Source organism: Triticum urartu, chromosome 6 (assembly GCF_003073215.2).
Source record: "Triticum urartu cultivar G1812 chromosome 6, Tu2.1, whole genome shotgun sequence".
NCBI lineage: Eukaryota > Viridiplantae > Streptophyta > Magnoliopsida > Poales > Poaceae > Triticum > Triticum urartu.
The window spans coordinates 551,087,567-551,106,474 of NC_053027.1; positions in this window are offsets into that span (position 1 = coordinate 551,087,567).

Genomic DNA, 18,908 nt, shown 5'->3' on the forward strand with positions numbered 1-18,908 from the left:
GCGAAGGTAACAGAACCCCGATTGACGTCACCAGTGTCCTGAATGACTAGTTCCGCCCTCGGTGTCGACTGTAGCGCCTCACTTACAGGAGCTCGCCTACTCTTCCTCGTCAAAGACCTCTCGGGCTCTTCATCATCATCAGGGAGGTCAATAATGTTGGGAGCTGTACAAAGTTCAAATTGCCAAAATCACGTCACCCAGTGATGCACGATGCAGCCCAGTGATGCACGATGCAGTCGAATCGACCAAAGAAAGATAGTATGGCAGAAATCATACCCGGATTAGAAGTGACCGCATCCTCCATCACCTCATCATCATCCCTATAAGCTGAGGTCCCGGAAGTGGCAGCGCTAACAATTCCAAAGTTCGTCCAGTTAAAACAAGAAAAACAAACAGCGCGGAGCGTCGAGTGAATACAAGGAGAGGCACTCACGCGGAGGCGACAGGGATATCGATCTTGATCTTCGGCAGCACCTTCCGAGTCTTCGGTTCTGCAACTTTGGGATGCTTTGGCGCCTTCTCATTCGTGGTTGGTGAAGAGATCCGAGGACGCTTCGAAGACTGACCAGCCTGAGCAGTCGCCTTGTCACGGGCACTCGGCCGATCCTGGTCAAGCTTGGATCGTCTCTCTATGCGAGGAGGCGGATCGACTTCTTCCTCATCACTCGAGTCGTCGCTTCCTCCATCCCCTTCACCATCAGAAGTCCACTCGCCACTTTCGCCACAACTCGCCTCGCCTTCCAGAGCTTGCTCTTGCTCCCCGTTGGGCATCGAATACATTTCAATAATGGCCTGAAAGAAAGCAGGGAGAACAAAGTTAGTCGACGCAATACAGACAGCTACGCGAGTGAATTCAGATTACAAGCAAAAACTCAGAATCAGACCTGCTCTGGTGCACACGACTGGTCGAATGGGGGAACTCTCCTGGCTCCTCTGGGGTTGTGCTTGTTCCCGGTAATGCTCGACAGCCACTTCTCCAGCGTGTCGTCATCGACCTCCTCCGGGTGGATCCGAGTGGAGTCTTCTAGACCTGAATACACCCACATCGGGTGGTCTCGGGCTTGGAGAGGCTAGATGCGCCGCCGAACGAAGACCTCCAAGAAATCCATACCAGTGACCCCGTCACGAATGAGCTAGACCACTCGGTTGACCAACACCTTCACGTGCGCCTTCTCCTCCGAGAGCACCTTCAAAGGGGAGGGTTTTTCCACTCGGTCCATGGTGAAGGGAGGGAGGCCAGTCGATTGCCCTGACGTCGACTGGTCTTTGCAGTAGAACCAGGTCGACTGCCATCCGCGAACTGAATCGGGAAGAATCATGGCCGGAAAGGAGCTTTTTCCCCTCGTCTGGATGCCAAGACCCCCACACATCTGGATCACTTGGGTCCTCTCGTCACCCGGGTTAGCCTTTTTCACTGTCTAGGAGCGACAAGTGAAAATATGCTTGAAAAGACCCCAGTGAGGTCGACAACCCAAGAAGTTCTCACACAAGGAAATGAACGCGGCAAGATAAACGATTGAGTTGGGGTTAAAATGGTGGAGTTGAGGCCCGAAGAAGTTCAGAAACCCTCGGAAGAAAGGATGAGGAGGCAAGGAAAACCCACGGTCGACGTGGGTGGCAAGAAGAACGCGCTCGCCCTCCCGGGGTTGCGGCTCGGATTCCTTCCCCGGAAGCCGCGCCGAGTCATAGGGGATCAGCCCTCCCTCGGCCAGGTCGTCGAGGTCCTCTTGGGAGATCCTCGAGTGGATCCAGTCGCCCTGGATCCAACCCCTCGGCAGGCCAGTCCGCGAGGAAGATCCGCCCTGGCTCATCGCCTTCCCCTTTGACCTCGCCGTCGCCTTCTTTGCCCGCTCCAGGGCCGCTGTCTTCTCCTTCACCATTGTTGCCGACGAGACGCGTGTGGTGCGGTGGCGCTGGAGCGAGAGCGAGCGCAGAGGAGAGGCGTGAGGAGGAGAAGAGATAATGCGGCGCACTGTTCGGGAGAATCCGGTCCAACGCCTTATATATATGAGGCCGCTTCCGAGTGGCTGATAGGTAGGCCCAGATGGCTCTGTCAAATCCCGTAACGACCGCACGAGCGATACATGGCGAAAAAGGTGGCGCGGGGATCAAGGCGGCTCCGCTCTATCTCGTCCAATTACTGCGGCCTCTCCCGTCCCGCGCGCTTCCCGAAATTCGGATCCCACTAAATCCGCGGCAGCAAATAACTTGTCAGACCAAATATCTCCTCCGCACCGTCACTCGGAGCCTTACAAGTAAAGAAACTCACTCGACGAAGAATTAAGAATGGATCAAGGCGACTGAAAAGGAAGTTGCTGCCATCACTCGGGTCCATTGATCTAGAGCAAGATATGCTCACGGCATGGAAAACGAGTCGGAGAGGTCCTCAACTCCTTCCCCACTCAAACCTCGATCCATTCGGGGGCTAATGATGAAGCTATGTACCTAGGGTAGGGTCATGGACCTGTCCTAACTGCCCTACCCAAGGACATCTCTAGAAGAAATCACCTTTCAATCGACTTGAAGGTGTTCCACTTGACAGACTCGAAGTCACTCGACCAAGAAGCGATCACTCGACCAAGATCCAACCACTCGACGACCAGGAGACCTAAAGCCACCCCGCACGCTAACGGTCGGTCATTAAATAGCTTTTATGATCATCATAGCACTTTATTACTGGCGTTACCAGTAACGCCCTGCCTTAATGTACATTGAACCCTTCGTAACGTGGGATGGCCGGGGTCCTGGCGCACTCTATATAAGCCACCCCCCTCCTCCGAGACAAGGGTTCGCACCTCTGTAACTCATACTCACATAATCCAGTCGACCGCCTCCGGGCTCCGAGACATAGGGTTTTTACTTCTTCCGAGAAGGGCCTGAACTCGTAAACCCTGCGTCCTTACAAATTCTCCATAGCTAAGATCTCGCCTCTCCATACTTACCCTCCTACATTACTGTCAGACTTAGAACCACGACAATGAACGCTTGGCAGACACGTGCTGATGATTACTCCCTCGTTCAGTGTGGCATGCTTTACAGCTTAGAACCGGGGCTCCAAAAGCGTTTTGAGCGACACGGAGCATATGAGATGTTCGAAGAGCTGAAAATGGTTTTCCAAGCTCATGCCCGGGTCGAGAGATATGAAGTCTCCGACAAGTTCTTCAGCTGTAAGATGGAGGAAAATAGTTCTGTCAGTGAGCACATACTCAAAATGTCTGGGTTGCATAACCGCTTGACTCAGCTAGGAGTTAATCTCCCGGATGACGCGGTCATTGACAGAATCCTTCAGTCGCTTCCACCAAGCTACAAGAGCTTTGTGATGAACTTCAATATGCAGGGGATGGAAAAGACCATTCCTGAAGTATTTGCAATGCTGAAATCAGCAGAGGTAGAAGTCAAAAAGGAACATCAAGTGTTGATGGTGAATAAAACCACTAAGTTTAAGAAAGGCAAGGGTAAGAAGAACTTCAAGAAGGACGGCAAGGGAGTTGCCGCGCCCGGTAAGCAAGCTGCCGGGAAGAAGCCAAAGAATGGACCCAAGCCCGAGACTGAGTGCTTTTATTGCAAGGGAAGTGGTCACTAGAAGCGGAACTGCCCCAAATACTTAGTGGACAAGAAGGCCGGCATCACAAAAGGTATATGTGATATACATGTAATTGATGTGTACCTTACCAGTACTCGTAGTAGCTCCTGGGTATTTGATACCGGTGCGGTTGCTCACATTTGTAACTCAAAGCAGGAGTTGCGGAATAAGCGGAGACTGGCGAAGGACGAGGTGACGATGCGCGTCGGGAATGGTTCCAAGGTCGATGTGATCGCCATCGGCACGCTACCTCTACATTTACCTACGGGATTAGTTTTAAACCTCGATAATTGTTATTTAGTGCCAGCTTTGAGCATGAACATTGTATCAGGATCTCGTTTAATATGAGATGGCTACTCATTTAAATCCGAGAATAATGGTTGTTCTATTTATATGAGAGATATGTTTTATGGTCATGCTCCGATGGTGAATGGTTTATTCTTAATGAATCTCGAGCGTAATGCTACACATATTCATAGTGTGAATACCAAAAGATGTAAGGTTGATAATGATAGTGAGGTTGAGAATCAACGTGACAGGAAAATCAAGTTCTTGCGATCAGATCGTGGGGGAGAATACTTGAGTCACGAATTTGGAACACACTTAAAAAATGTGGAATAGTTTGACAACTCACGCCGTCTGGAACACCTCAGCATAATGGTGTGTCCGAACGTCGTAATCGCACTCTATTAGATATGGTGCGATCTATGATGTCTCTTACCGATTTACCGCTATCATTTTGGGGCTATGCTTTAGAGACTGCCGCATTCACTTTAAATAGGGCTCCGTCGAAATCCGTTGAGACGACACCGTATGAATTATGGTTTGGGAAGAAACCTAAGCTGTCGTTTCTAAAAGTTTGGGGATGCGATGCTTATGTCAAGAAACTTCAACCTGAAAAGCTCGAACCCAAGTCGGAAAAATGCGTCTTCATAGGATACCCTAAAGAAACTGTTGGGTATACCTTCTACCTCAGATCCGAAGGCAAGATCTTTGTTGCCAAGAATGGGTCCTTTCTAGGGAAAGAGTTTCTCTCGAAAGTAATAAGTGGGAGGAAGGTAAGACTTGATGAAGTATTACCTCTTGAACCGGTAAGTGGCGCAGCTCAAGAAAATGTTCCTGAGGTGCCTGCACCAACTAGGAGAGGAAGTTGTTGATGATGATCATGAAACTTCAGATCAAGTTGCTACTGAACTTCGTAGGTCCACAAGGACACGTTCCGCACCAGATTGGTACGGCACCCTGTCTTGGAAATCATGTTGTTAGACAACGGTGAACATTCGAACTATGAAGAAGCGATGGCGGGCCCGGATTCCGACAAATGGCTGGAAGCCATGAAATCCGAGATAGGATCCATGTATGAAAACGAAGTATGGACTTTGACTGACTTGCCCGTTGATCGCCGAGCCATAGAAAATAAATGGATCTTTAAGAAGAAGACAGACGCGAATGGTAATGTGACCATCTATAAAGCTCGGCTTGTCGCTAAGGGTTATCGACAAGTTCAAGGGGTTGACTACGATGAGACTTTCTCACCCGTAGCGAAGCTGAAGTCCGTCCGAATCATGTTAGCAATTGTCGCATTCTATGATTATGAGATATGGCAAATGGACGTCAAAACGGCATTCCTTAATGGTTTCCTTAAGGAAGAATTGTATATGATGCAGCTGGAAGGTTTTGTCGATCCTAAGAATGCTGACAAGGTGTGCAAGCTCCAACGCTCGATTTATGGGCTGGTGCAAGCATCTCGGAGTTGGAACATTCGCTTTGATGAGATGATCAAAGCGTTTGGGTTTATGCAGACTTATGGAGAAGCCTGCATTTACAAGAAAGTGAGTGGGAGCTCTGTAGCATTTCTCATATTGTATGTGGATGACATACTGTTGATGGGAAATGATATAGAATTCTTGGAAAGCATAAAGGCCTATTTGAACAAGTGTTTTTCAATTAAGGACCTTGGAGAAGCTGCTTATATATTAGGCATTAAGATCTATAGAGATAGATCGAGACGCCTCATTGGTCTTTCACAGAGTACGTACCTTGACAAGATATTGAAGAAGTTCAAAATGGATCAGTCAAAGAAGGGGTTCTTGCCTGTATTGCAAGGTACGAGATTGAGCTTGGCTCAATGCCCGACCACGGCAGAAGATAGAGAAAAGATGAGTGTCGTCCCCTATGCCTCGACCATAGGGTCTATCATGTATGCTATGCTGTGTACCAGACCTGATGTAAACCTTGCCGTGAGTTTGGTAGGAAGGTACCAAAGTAATCCCGGCATGGAACACTGGACAGCGGTCAAAAATATCCTGAAGTACCTAAAAAGGACTATGGAAATGTTTATCGTTTATGGAGGTGACGAAGAGCTCGTCGTAAATGGTTACGTCGATGCTAGCTTCGACACAGATCTGGATGACTCTAAGTCACAAACCGGATACGTGTATATTTTGAATGGTGGGGCAGTAAGCTGGTGCAGTTGCAAGCAAAGCGTTGTGGCGGGATCTACATGTGAAGCGGAGTACATGGCAGCCTCGGAGGCAGCACACGAAGCAGTCTGGGTGAAGGAGTTCATTACCGACCTAGGAGTCATACCCAATGCGTCGGGGCCAATGACTCTCTTCTGTGACAACACTGGAGCTATTGCCCTTGCCAAGGAGCCCAGGTTTCATAGGAAGACCAGGCATATCAAGCGTCACTTCAACTCCATTCATGAAAGTGTTGAAAATGGAGACATAGAGATTTGTAAAGTACATACGGACCTGAATGTAGCAGATCCGTTGACTAAACCTCTCCCTAGAGCAAAACATGATCAACACCAGAATTCCATGGGTGTTTGATTCATCACAATGTAACTAGATAATTGACTCTAGTGCAAGTGGGAGACTGTTGGAAATATGCCCTAGAGGCAATAATAAAATGATTATTATATTTCCTTGTTCATGATAATTGTCTATTATTCATGCTATAATTGTATTATCCAGAAATCGTAATACATGTGTGAATACATAGACCACAATGTGTCCCTAGTGAGCCTCTAGTTGACTAGCTCGTTGATCAACAGATAGTCATGGTTTCCTGGCTATGGACATGGGGATGTCATTGATAACAGGATCACATCATTAGGAGAATGATGTGATGGACAAGACCAAAACCTAAGCATAGCACAAAGATCGTGTAGTTCGTTTGCTGTAGCTTTTCTGGATGTCAAGTATCATTTCCTTCGACCATGAGATTGTGCAACTCTCGAATACCGTAGGAGTGCCTTGGGTGTGCCAAACGTCACAACGTAACTGGTGACTATAAAGTACATTACAGGTATCTCCGAAAGTGTCTGTTGGGTTGGCACGAATCGAGACTGGGATTTGTCACTCCGTATGACAGAGAGGTATCTCTGGGCCCACTCGGTAATGCATCATCATAATGAGCTCAATGTGATCAAGTGGTTGATCACGGGATCATGCATTACGGTACGAGTAAAGTGACTTGCCGGTAACGAGACTGAACAAGGTATTGGGATACCGACGATCGAGTCTCGGGCAAGTAACATACCGATTGACAAACGGAATTGAGTACGGGATTGATTAGGTCCTCGACATCGTGGTTCATCCGATGAGATCATCGAGGAGCATGTGGGAGCCAACATGGGTATCCAGATCCCGCTGTTGGTTATTGACCAGAGAGTCGTCTCGGTCATGTCTGCTTGTCTCCCGAACCCGTAGGGTCTACACACTTAAGGTTCGGTGACGCTAGGGTTGTATAGATATGAGTATGCAGTAATCCGAAAGTTGTTCGAAGTCCTGGATGAGATCCTGGACGTCACGAGGAGTTCCGGAATTGTCCGGAGGTGAAGAATTATATATAGGAAGTGTAGTTTCGGCCATCGGGAAAGTTTCAGGGTCACCGGTATTGTACCGGGACCACCGGATGGGTCCCGGGGTCCACCGGGTGGGGCCACCCATCCCGGAGGGCCCCATGGGCTGAAGTGGGGAGGGGAGCCAGCCCATAGTGGGCTGGTGCGCCGCCCCCTTGGGCCCCCCATGCGCCTAGGGTTGGGAACCCTAGGGAAGGGGGCGCCTCCACTTGCCTTGGGGGGTACTCCACCCCTTGGCCGCCGCCCCCCTAGGAGATCCCATCTCCTAGGGCCAGCGCACCCCCCTAGGGGCCTATATAAAGGGGGGAGGGAGGGCATCCGCACCTCAAGCCTTGGCGCCTCCCTCTCCCCTGCGACACCTCTCCCTCTCGCAGAAGCTCGGCGAAGCCCTGCTGCGATCACTGCTGCATCCACCACCACGCCGTGGTGCTGCTGGATCTTCATCAACCTCTCCTTCCCCCTTGCTGGATCAAGAAGGAGGAGACGTCATCCGCTCCGTACGTGTGTTGAACGCGGAGGTGCCGTCCGTTCGGCACTTGGTCATCGGTGATTTGGATCACGGCGAGTACGACTCCATCATCCCCGTTCTCTTGAACGCTTCCGCTCGCGATCTACAAGGGTATGTAGATGCACTCTCCTCTCATTGCTAGTTGACTCCATAGATTGATCTTGGTGAAACGTAGGAATTTTTTTTGTTTTCTGCTACGATCCCCAACATGAACGTCATGGAGCATATGAGATGTTCCAGGAGTTGAAGTTAATATTTCAAGCAAATGCCCGGATTGAGAGATAATAAGTCTCCAATAAGTTCTATAGCTGCAAGATGGAGGAGAACAGTTCTGTCAGTGAGCATATACTCAAAATGTCTGGGTATAATAATCACTTGATTCAATTGGGAGTTAATCTTCCAGATGATTGCGTCATTGAAAGAATTCTCCAATCACTGCCACCTAGCTACAAGAGCTTCGTGATAAACTATAATATGCAAGGGATGAATAAGACTATTCCCGAGCTCTTCGCAATGCTGAAAGCTGCGGAGGTAGAAATCAAGAAGGTGCATCAAGTGTTGATGGTCAACAAGACCACTAGTTTCAAGAAAAAGGGCAAAGGGAAGAAGAAGGGGAACTTCAAAAAGAACAGCAAGCAAGTTGCTGCTCAAGAGAAGAAACCCAAACCTGGACCTAAGCCTGAAACTGAGTGCTTCTACTGCAAGCAGATTGGTCACTGGAAGCGGAACTGCCCCAAGTATTTGGCGGATAAGAAGGATGGCAAGGTGAACAAAGGTATATGTGATATACATGTTATTGATGTGTACCATACTAATGCTCGCAGTAGCACCTGGGTATTTGATACTGGTTCTGTTGCTAACATTTGCAACTCGAAACAGGGACTACGGATTAAGTGAAGATTGGCTAAGGACGAGGTGACGATGCGCGTGGGAAATGGTTCCAAAGTCGATGTGATCGCGGTCGGCACGCTACCTCTACATCTACCTTCGGGATTAGTATTAGACCTAAATAATTGTTATTTGGTGCCAGCGTTGAGCATGAACATTATATCTGGATCTTGTTTGATGTGAGACGGTTATTCATTTAAATCATAGAATAATGGTTGTTCTATTTATATGAGTAATATCTTTTATGGTCATGCACCCTTAAAGAGTGGTCTATTCTTATTAAATCTTGATAGTAGTGACACACATATTCATAATGTTGAAGCCAAAAGATGCAGAGTTGATAATGACAGTGAAACTTATTTGTGGCACTACCGTTTGGGTCATATCGGTGTAAAGCGCATGAAGAAACTCCATACTGATGGACTTTTGGAATCACTTGATTATGAATCGCTTGGTACTTGCGAACCATGCCTTATGGGTAAGATGAAAAAAACACCGTTCTCCGGTACTATGGAGAGAGCAACAGATTTGTTGGAAATCATACATACAGATGTATGTGGTCCGATGAATGTTGAGGCTCGTGGCGGATATCGTTATTTTCTCACCTTCACAGATGACTTAAGCAGATATGGGTATATCTACTTAATGAAACATAAGTCTGAAACATTTGAAAAGTTCAAAGAATTTCAGAGTGAAGTTAAAAATCATCGTAACAAGAAAATAAAATTCCTACGATCTGGTCGTGGAGGAGAATATTTGAGTTACGAGTTCGGTGTACATTTGAAACAATGCGGAATAGTTTCGCAACTCACGACACCCGGAACACCACAGCGTAATGGTGTGTCCGAACGTCGTAATCGTACTTTACTTGATATGGTGCGATCTATGATGTCTCTTACAGATTTACCGCTATCGTTTTGGGGTTATGCTCTAGAGACGGCCGCATTCACGTTAAATAGGGCACCATCAAAATCCGTTGAGACGACGCCTTATGAACTGTGGTTTGGCAAGAAACCAAAGTTGCCGTTTCTGAAAGTTTGGGGCTGCGATGCTTATGTGAAAAAGCTTCAACCTGGTAAGCTCGAACCCAAATCAGAGAAATGTGTCTTCATAGGATATCCAAAGGAAACTATTGGATACACCTTCTATCACAGATCCGAAGGCAAGACTTTTGTTGCTAAATTCGGAAATTTTCTAGAGAAGGAGTTTCTCTCGAAAGAAGTGAGTGGGAGGAAAGTAGAACTTGACGAGGTAACTGTACCTGCTCCCTTATTGGAAAGTAGCACATCACAGAAACCAGTTTCTGTGACACCTACACCAATTAGTGAGGAAGCTAATGATGATGATCATGAAACTTCAGAACAAGATACTACTGAACCTCGTAGATCAACCAGAGTAAGATCCGCACCAGAGTGGTACGGTAATCCTGTTCTGGAAATCATGCTACTAGATCATGATGAACCTATGAACTATGGAGAAGCGATGGTGAGCCCAGATTCCGCAAAATGGCTTGAAGCCATGAAATCTGAGATGGGATCCATGTATGAGAACAAAGTATGGACTTTGGTTGACTTGCCCAAAGATCGGCAAGCAATTGAGAATAAATGGATCTTCAAGAAGAAGACTGACGTTGACGGTAATGTTACTGTCCACAAAGCTCAACTTGTCGCAAAAGGTTTTCGACAAATTCAAGGGATTGACTACGATGAGACCTTCTCACCCGTAGCGATGCTTAAGTCTGTGCGAATCATGTTAGCAATTGCCACATTTTATAATTATGAAATTTGGCAGATGGATGTCAAAACTGCATTCCTGAATGGATTTCTGGAAGAAGAGTTGTATATGATGCAACCGGAAGGTTTTGTCGATCCAAAGGGAGCTAACAAAGTGTGCAAGCTCCAGCGATCCATTTATGGACTGGTGCAAACTTCTCGGAGTTGGAATAAACGCTTTGATAGTGTGATCAAAGCATTTGGTTTTGTACAAACTTTTGGAGAAGCATGTATTTACAAGAAAGTGAGTCGGAGCTCTGTAGCATTTCTGATATTATATGTAGATGACATATTACTAATCGGAAATGATATAGAATTTCTAGATAGCATAAAGAGATACTTGAATAAGAGTTTTTCAATGAAAGACCTCGGTGAAGCTGCTTATATATTGGGCATTAAGATCTATAGAGATAGATCAGGACGCTTAATTGGACTTTCACAAAGCACATACCTTGACAATATTTTGAAGAAGTTCAAAATGAATCAAGCAAAGAAAGGATTCTTGCCTGTGTTACAAGGTGTGAAATTGAGTAAGACTCAATGCCCGACCAATGCAGAAGATAGAGAGAAAATGAAAGATGTTCCCTATGCTTCAGCCATAGGATCTATCATGTATGCAATGCTGTGTACCGGACCTGATGTGTGTCTTGCTATAAGTCTAGCAGGGAGGTACCAAAGTAATCCAGGAGTGGATCACTGGACAGCGGTCAAGAACATCCTAAAATACCTGAAAAGGACTAAGGATATGTTTCTCATATATGGAGGTGACAAAGAGCTCATCGTAAATGGTTACGTCGATGCAAGCTTTCACACTGATCCGGACGATTCTAAATCGCAAACCGGATACGTGTTTACATTAAACGGTGGAGCTGTCAGTTGGTGCAGTTCCAAACAAAGCATTGTGGTGGGATCTACATGTGAAGTGGAGTACATAGCTGCTTCGGAAGCAGCAAACGAAGGAGTCTGGATGAAGGAGTTCATATCCGATCTAGGTGTCATACCTAGTGCATCGGGTCCAATGAAAATCTTTTGTGACAATACTGGTGCAATTGTCTTGGCAAAGGAATCCAGATTTCACAAGAGAACCAAGCACATCAAGAGACGCTTCAATTCCATCCGGGATCTAGTCCAGGTGGGAGACATAGAGATTTGCAAGATACATACGGATCTGAATGTTGCAGACCCGTTGACTAAGCCTCTTCCACGAGCAAAACATGATCAGCACCAAAGCTCCATGGGTGTTAGAATCATTACTGTGTAATCTAGATTATTGACTCTAGTGCAAGTGGGAGACTGAAGGAAATATGCCCTAGAGGCAATAATAATGTTATTATTTTATTTCCTTATATCATGATAAATGTTTATTATTCATGCTAGAATTGTATTATCCGGAAACATAATACTTGTGTGAATACATAGACAAACTAAAACGTCACTAGTATGCCTCTACTTGACTAGCTTGTTAATCAAAGATGGTTATGTTTCCTAACCATAGACATGTGTTGTCATTTGATTAATGGGATCACATTATTAGGAGAATGATGTGATTGAGATGACCCATTCCATTAGCTTAGCACCCGATCGTTTAGTATGTTGCTATTGCTTTGTTCATGGCTTATACATGTTCCTATGACTATGAGATTATGCAACTCCCGTTTGCCAGAGGAACACTTTGTGTGCTACCAAATGTCACAACGTAACTGGGTGATTATAAAGGAGCTCTACAGGTGTCTCCAAAGGTAAATGTTGGGTTGGCGTATTTCAAGATTAGGATTTGTCACTCCGATTGTCGGAGAGGTATCTCTGGGCCCTCTCGGTAATGCACATCACATAAGCCTTGCAAGCATTGCAACTAATGAGTTAGTTGCGAGATGATGTATTACGAAACAAGTAAAGAGACTTGCCGGTAACGAGATTGAACTAGGTATTGAGATACCAACGATCGAATCTCGGGCAAGTAACATACTGATGACAAAGGGAACAACGTATGTTGTTATGCGGTCTGACCGATAAAGATCTTCGTAGAATATGTGGGAGACAATATGAGCATCCAGGTTCCGCTATTGGTTATTGACTGGAGACATGTCTCGGTCATGTCTACATTGTTCTCAAACCCATAGGGTCCGCACGCTTAAGGTTTTAATGACAGTTATATTATGAGTTTATGAGTTTTGATGTACCGAAGTTAGTTCGGAGTCCCGTATGTGATCAAGGACATGACGAGGAGTCTCGAAATGGTCGAGACATAAAGATTGATATATTGGACGGCTATATTCGGACACCGGAAGTGTTCCGGGTGATTTCGGAGAAAACCGGAGTGCCGGAGGGTTACCGGAACCCCCCCGGGAGAAGTAATGGGCCGTATGGGCCTTAGTGGAGAGAGAGAGAGAGGAGCAGCCAGGGTGGGCCGCGTGCCTCCTCCCCCCTAGTCCGAATTGGACTAGGAGAGGGGGGGCGGCGCCCCCCTTTCCTTCTCCCTCCCCCTTCCTTTCCCCCTCCTAGTAGGAGTAGGAAAGAGGGGAGTCCTACTCCTACTAGGAGGAGGACTCCTCCTTGGCGCGCCATAGGGCCGGCCGGCCTCCTCCCCTTGCTCCTCTATATACGGGGGCAGGGGGCACCCCTAGACACACAAGTTGATCCACGTGATCGTTTTCTTAGCCGTGTGCGGTGCCCCCTTCCACCATAATCCTCGATAATATTCTAGTGGTTCTTAGGCGAAGCCCTACGATGGTAGAATATCAAGATCGTCACCACGCCGTCATGGTGACGGAACTCTTCCCCAACACTTTGCTGGATCGGAGTCCGGGGATCGTCATCGAGCTGAATGTGTGCTAAAACTTGGAGGTGCCATAGTTTCGGTGCTTGATCGGTCGGGCCGTGAAGACGTACGACTACATCAACCGCGTTGTCATAACGCTTCCGTTGTCGGTCTACAAGGGTACGTAGATCACATTCTCCCCTCTCGTTACTATGCATCACCATGATCTTGCGTGTGCGTAGGAATTTTTTTGAAATTACTACGTTCCCCAACAATCTCTTCCTCGTCGGAGTCCTCAGACTCCTCGCCGGCGAGGGCCCAGAACCGACTGCCATGGCCCTGAGACGAGGTCGGCCGTGTCGCCTCCGTGGCCGGGCCCCCGCGATCTTCCCCGCGTCCGCCGCCGCGATCGCCTTCGCGGTCGCCCATCTAACTTTAATGTCTGTAATGCAGAAGGACATGAAACAAGGAGCAACACAGTTGGTGAAACTCACAAAGACAATCTTAAGCCAATAGAGGGCGGCCATGGATGAACTTCCACAAAAGTGAACTGTTCTGCTTTGGGAAGGCCAAAGACGAACAAGATACATATAAACAATTGTTTGGATGTGAATTGGGTTCTTTACCTTTTAGTTATTTGGGCATACCAATCCATCACAATAGAAATGTATCGAATATCGAATAGAGAAAAAGCTGAGCTGCTGGAAGGGTAAGCTCATGTCTTATGGAGGTCGGCTAGTGCTGATTAACTCAGTACTGACCAGTATGCCGATGTTCCTACTATCGTTCTTCGAAATTCCAAAAGGGGTACGGAAACGACTTGATTTCTTCAGATCTCAATTCTTCTGGCAGTCATATGAGGCCAAGAGGAAATACCGTCTCGCGCGATGGGACATTTTTTGTCGACCAAAAGACCAGGGGGGCTCGGTATTGAGAACTTAGAAATCAAGAACAAATGCCTTATGAGCAAATGGCTATACCGGTTAGAGACTGAGCCGGAGGGCATGTGGGCACAGATTTTGCGTAATAAGTACCTACAGTCGAAAACACTAGCTCAGGTTACCATGAGACCAACCGACTCGCCATTTTGGAAAAGGCTCATGGGAGTGAAGGACTTGTTCTTTCGAAGGGTCAAATTCCTAGTTGGCAATGGGATGTCAACAAGGTTTTGGGAGGATACATGGTTAGGAGAGACGCCCCTGGCCATCCAGTATCCCACCATGTATAACATAGTGCAACGTAAGGAGGATTACATAGGCACCGTTCTACATACGAGTCCATTGAATATCCAGTTCAGACGAGCGTTAGTTGGTGAGCGTTGGAATGCATGGATGCACTTGGTTCGGAGATTGATAGATGTTCAACTCTCTAACCAACCAGATTCGACGCAATGGAAACTAGCTAGGAATGGAGTTTTTATGATAATTTTTTTATATGGATGTGGTTAATTCTGGCCCAATCTCGAGATCGTTGCATATTTGAAAGATTAAGGTTCCTTTGCGAATTAAAATCTTTATGTGGTTTGTCCACAAACAAGTAATTCTTACAAAGGACAACTTAATCAAGAGGAGATGGGTAGGTAGTCCACGATGTTGTTTTTGTGATCATGATGAAACAATACAACATTTATTTCTTGAATGCCCACTCGCTAAATTATTGTGGAGATCGATTCATATAGCATTTAACATTACTCCTCCAGTTGACATTACAGCGTTGTTTGGAACGTGGTTAACTGGGGTTGAATATACTACGGCGGCCCGTATTCGGATCGGAATATGTGCGCTTTTGTGGGCTATATGGAATTGCAGGAACGATTTGATATTTAACAGACAAAACAATTTATCTTTCTTGCAGGTCATCTTCAGATCTACTGCTTGGATCCGTTCGTGGTCTTTACTCACTCCTATGGAATCAAGGGAGCCGTTGGTTACTGGGTGCAACCACTGGGAGATGGTAGCACGGGCTTTATTCAACCGATTCGGATGGCGGTCGCATAACAGGGTAGGAGTCTAGGGAGCTTATCCTTCTTTTTGCCATTCCGGTTATGTTTTGTCGGCATGAACTTTGTTTCTGTTCTTTTTTCGCTCCACTTGCGAGCTGTAATATTTTGACGACTTGATATTACTTTGTGAACTTTTAATAAAATGGTTGCATGCATCATTACGATGCAGAGGCCGGGGTATACCTCCATTTCCAAAAAAGAAAATTCATCTCGATCCAAGGCTCGCAACCCGTTCTTCAAATTCCATTGATTGGCACGGCGTCCACGATGTTGTTGCCCTACGGCATCATGAGTCCTCTCTGCAGTATATATCATGTATCTGTATTCAACTATTCATTAGCAGAGGGTGTGTTTGGGGCTTTTGGTACCTAGCTGGGTGTCGGCTACTCTAGCAGGAGACATTCAATTTTGTTAACTATAACTCAATTGCATGTTCAAGCTTGGACGTATTTTAGATGAATTTCATCAAATTCGTTGCACACGGTCAATCGTTTGAAATTTTCTTTGATCACTAGTTTCATCTCGTTCAACTCAAGTTGTAACTTTTTTTATTTCAGTGCTCGTAGATGAAGTTGTTTCAAATTTGATGGTATGAGGTAAATTCACCACTAGAACAAGAGATGAGAGTAACCATCAACACACACGTAATCAAACACCCGAACGTTACATTTGGGGAGCACATAGATGCAACCAAAGGATGTGCTTGTGTTTTGGCTCTTATGCAAGAAGAGGCAATTTAGCCAACCAAATAACTTGCAGAACATGACCCGAAACTCGTATCATCAAGACCAAAAACAGTGCGAGCAACCAAACACGTCCGTACAATCGCGACCATGCATACAGCATAGGTTGAGTACGTTACTAATCTTGGCAATTTCCATGGCAGCCAACCAAAAGGAGTAATACAATATTTAAAGAGCAGAGCAACCATGCTAGGAATTGTATGAGTGCACCACTTCGAGCCTGTAGGCCCACGGCGAAAAATAACAGAACGTAGTATGGACTGAAGCCACGAAGCAAAATCCTGAAACAGGTGGGAGAGATTGTCTTGTTAGAGCATCCTGACTCCGCAAACATAAGCATGAGAATGATGTCAACCCACAACTTTGGTTGCCGTACCCGTATGTAGACCCTGCATATGCAGAGGAGGTAAAACAAAAACAGTTTTAGTCATATGGTAATATGAAGCCTGCCCTTGTTAGAACAGAGAAAAATGCGTAGAGCAACATGGTGTGACTAAGCTAAGAAACTTGGCATAGACTAAAGAGTTCACAAATAAAATCTGAGGATGTATGCACAAAGAAATATAGCATATTCAGCCAATTACTAGAGAGCATACACAAGCATACTTCAGTAGACTAGAAAACTAGTATAGCATGAAAAACAATATAGCATCTGACATGTATACCATGTGAAACCAAGTACATGGCATGGCTGACTTATATATAAAATAAAGAATTTTTAGTCCTCTCGGCCACCATTAGGTCTTCGTTTCAAAGGATTTTCATAGTATTTTGGAGGATAAGGGTCCTTATGATTTTTTCTTACGCTGGCCGTAAGATTCGTAGAATTGAATCCTATAGGAATTTTTCCTATGGAATCATCTATACTATATTCCATAGGAAATCTCACAACCACTCTAACCTCTTGAAAAAAAATATACTTTGTTTTTCCTATGATGCAATCAAACGATCTTAAATCTCGTAGGGTTCGAATGGACATGACATTCAAATCATATGTTTTTCATATTTCTACATTTTTACAATCCTGCCAATCAAAGAATCTTAAATGGAAACTAAACCTAAAAAAAGGCAAGCATGAATATAGAAGAACATTGATGTAGCATGTGGACCATCACAGTGTAAGTTCTTAGGAAACAAAAAGAGGGTATATAACCAAGCTAAAACTAAGTCAGCATTAAACAGATAATTAGCATGCCATTGACACATCCCAACAGCCCTAGAAATTTGTAAACCATGAAAATTACAGAGATAACAATTAGACGATTAAAATACAGGCAGAAGGCTAAAGGATGAGTTCAGACTTCTAAAACTGTAGAAGAACAAATAATTTCTACCTCTATGAGTATGCTAACCATGCATTAGACCTGCTTACCAGTTCAATGTTGCACTCGACAAAAGGATGCTCCATGAAGATGTTTTTTACTTTTGAGCACCAATCGGAACATGGAGTGACACCATCTACCATTTTCAGAGTCACTCTTTTAAGCACCAGAGCACATGTAAATATCACTTTCAAGAAATCAAACTCATGATCTTCCCCGTTCATGCCCTGCATTTCCACATTTTCAAGATCAGCCAAGGAGGTAGTTTGTGTTCTCCAGTCCTTAGGCTCATCACAAAGACAATTTACTGGGCATGCATCTTTCACCTAAAACAAGTGCAAAGTACAACAATATATTATGGGAAGCGCTAAAACTCAGTCGCCTGAGTTTTAGTGAAGTCTCAGTCGACCGGCCTAGCCATTAGATTTTCTTTTGCTAGTTTACGATGTATGCTGTTTCGTGAAAAACCAACGTCTGACGTTTTGTATTGGGCTGCTTTCTTTCGGCTTTGTTTTATCTGTCGGGGGTGAGGCTTGCTCGCGTGGTGGGCTGCCTAGCTACAGGCTGGAGCCTTTTTCATTGTCGGTCGCTTTTTTTTTGTTTGTTGGTCTGCCATTTTTTCTGTTGTTTTTTCATTTTTCATTTACTCGTTTGTACACGTTTGATTTTCCATTTTTTCTCATCTTCATGTATTTTATGCTTTTCCTCATTTATTTATTTAGTTATATGTTGTTTCCTCTTTTATTTTTATTTTATCATTTTTGATAATATGTTCTTGTTTTTCTTTATATATATACATATATGGTGGTATTATAACGCAACCTATAATTACACATGTCACAATCCGTGTGTAACTACAAAGAGTACAATGCGATTGTAACTTGAGGGGGAGGGACGTTTGTCTAGTTGCATGTCCATCACTAGAGCTGCAATTGCACTTGTCGCAACGTGCACGCAACTGCAAGGGGTACAACGTGACTGCAACTGCAGGGGATGGATGTTGACCAGTTGCATGTGCATCACTAGAGTTGCAATTGCACGTGTCGCAACTCGTCTGCAACCGCAAGGGATACAATACGATTTGGAACTGGAGGGGGAGGGGCTGGTGGATGACTAGGTGCATGTCCACGACAAGAGCTGCAACTGCATGCGTTGCAACCCGCTTGCAACTGGAGGGGAGACGTCGACCAGTTGCATGTCCACCACTAGAATTGCAGCTGCACGCATCACAACCAGCCTGCAACTGCAAGGGGTAAAACGCGACTGCAACTAGAGGGGGAGGATGTCGGTCAATTGCATGTCTGCCACTAGAGTTGCAACGCACATGTCGCAACCCACTTGCAATTGCAATGGGTACAACACGACTGCAACTAGAGGGAGAGAGGCCAGTTGCATGTCCACCACTAGAGTTGTAACTACACATATTGTTGGGGAACGTTGCAGAAAACAAAAAATTTCCTACGG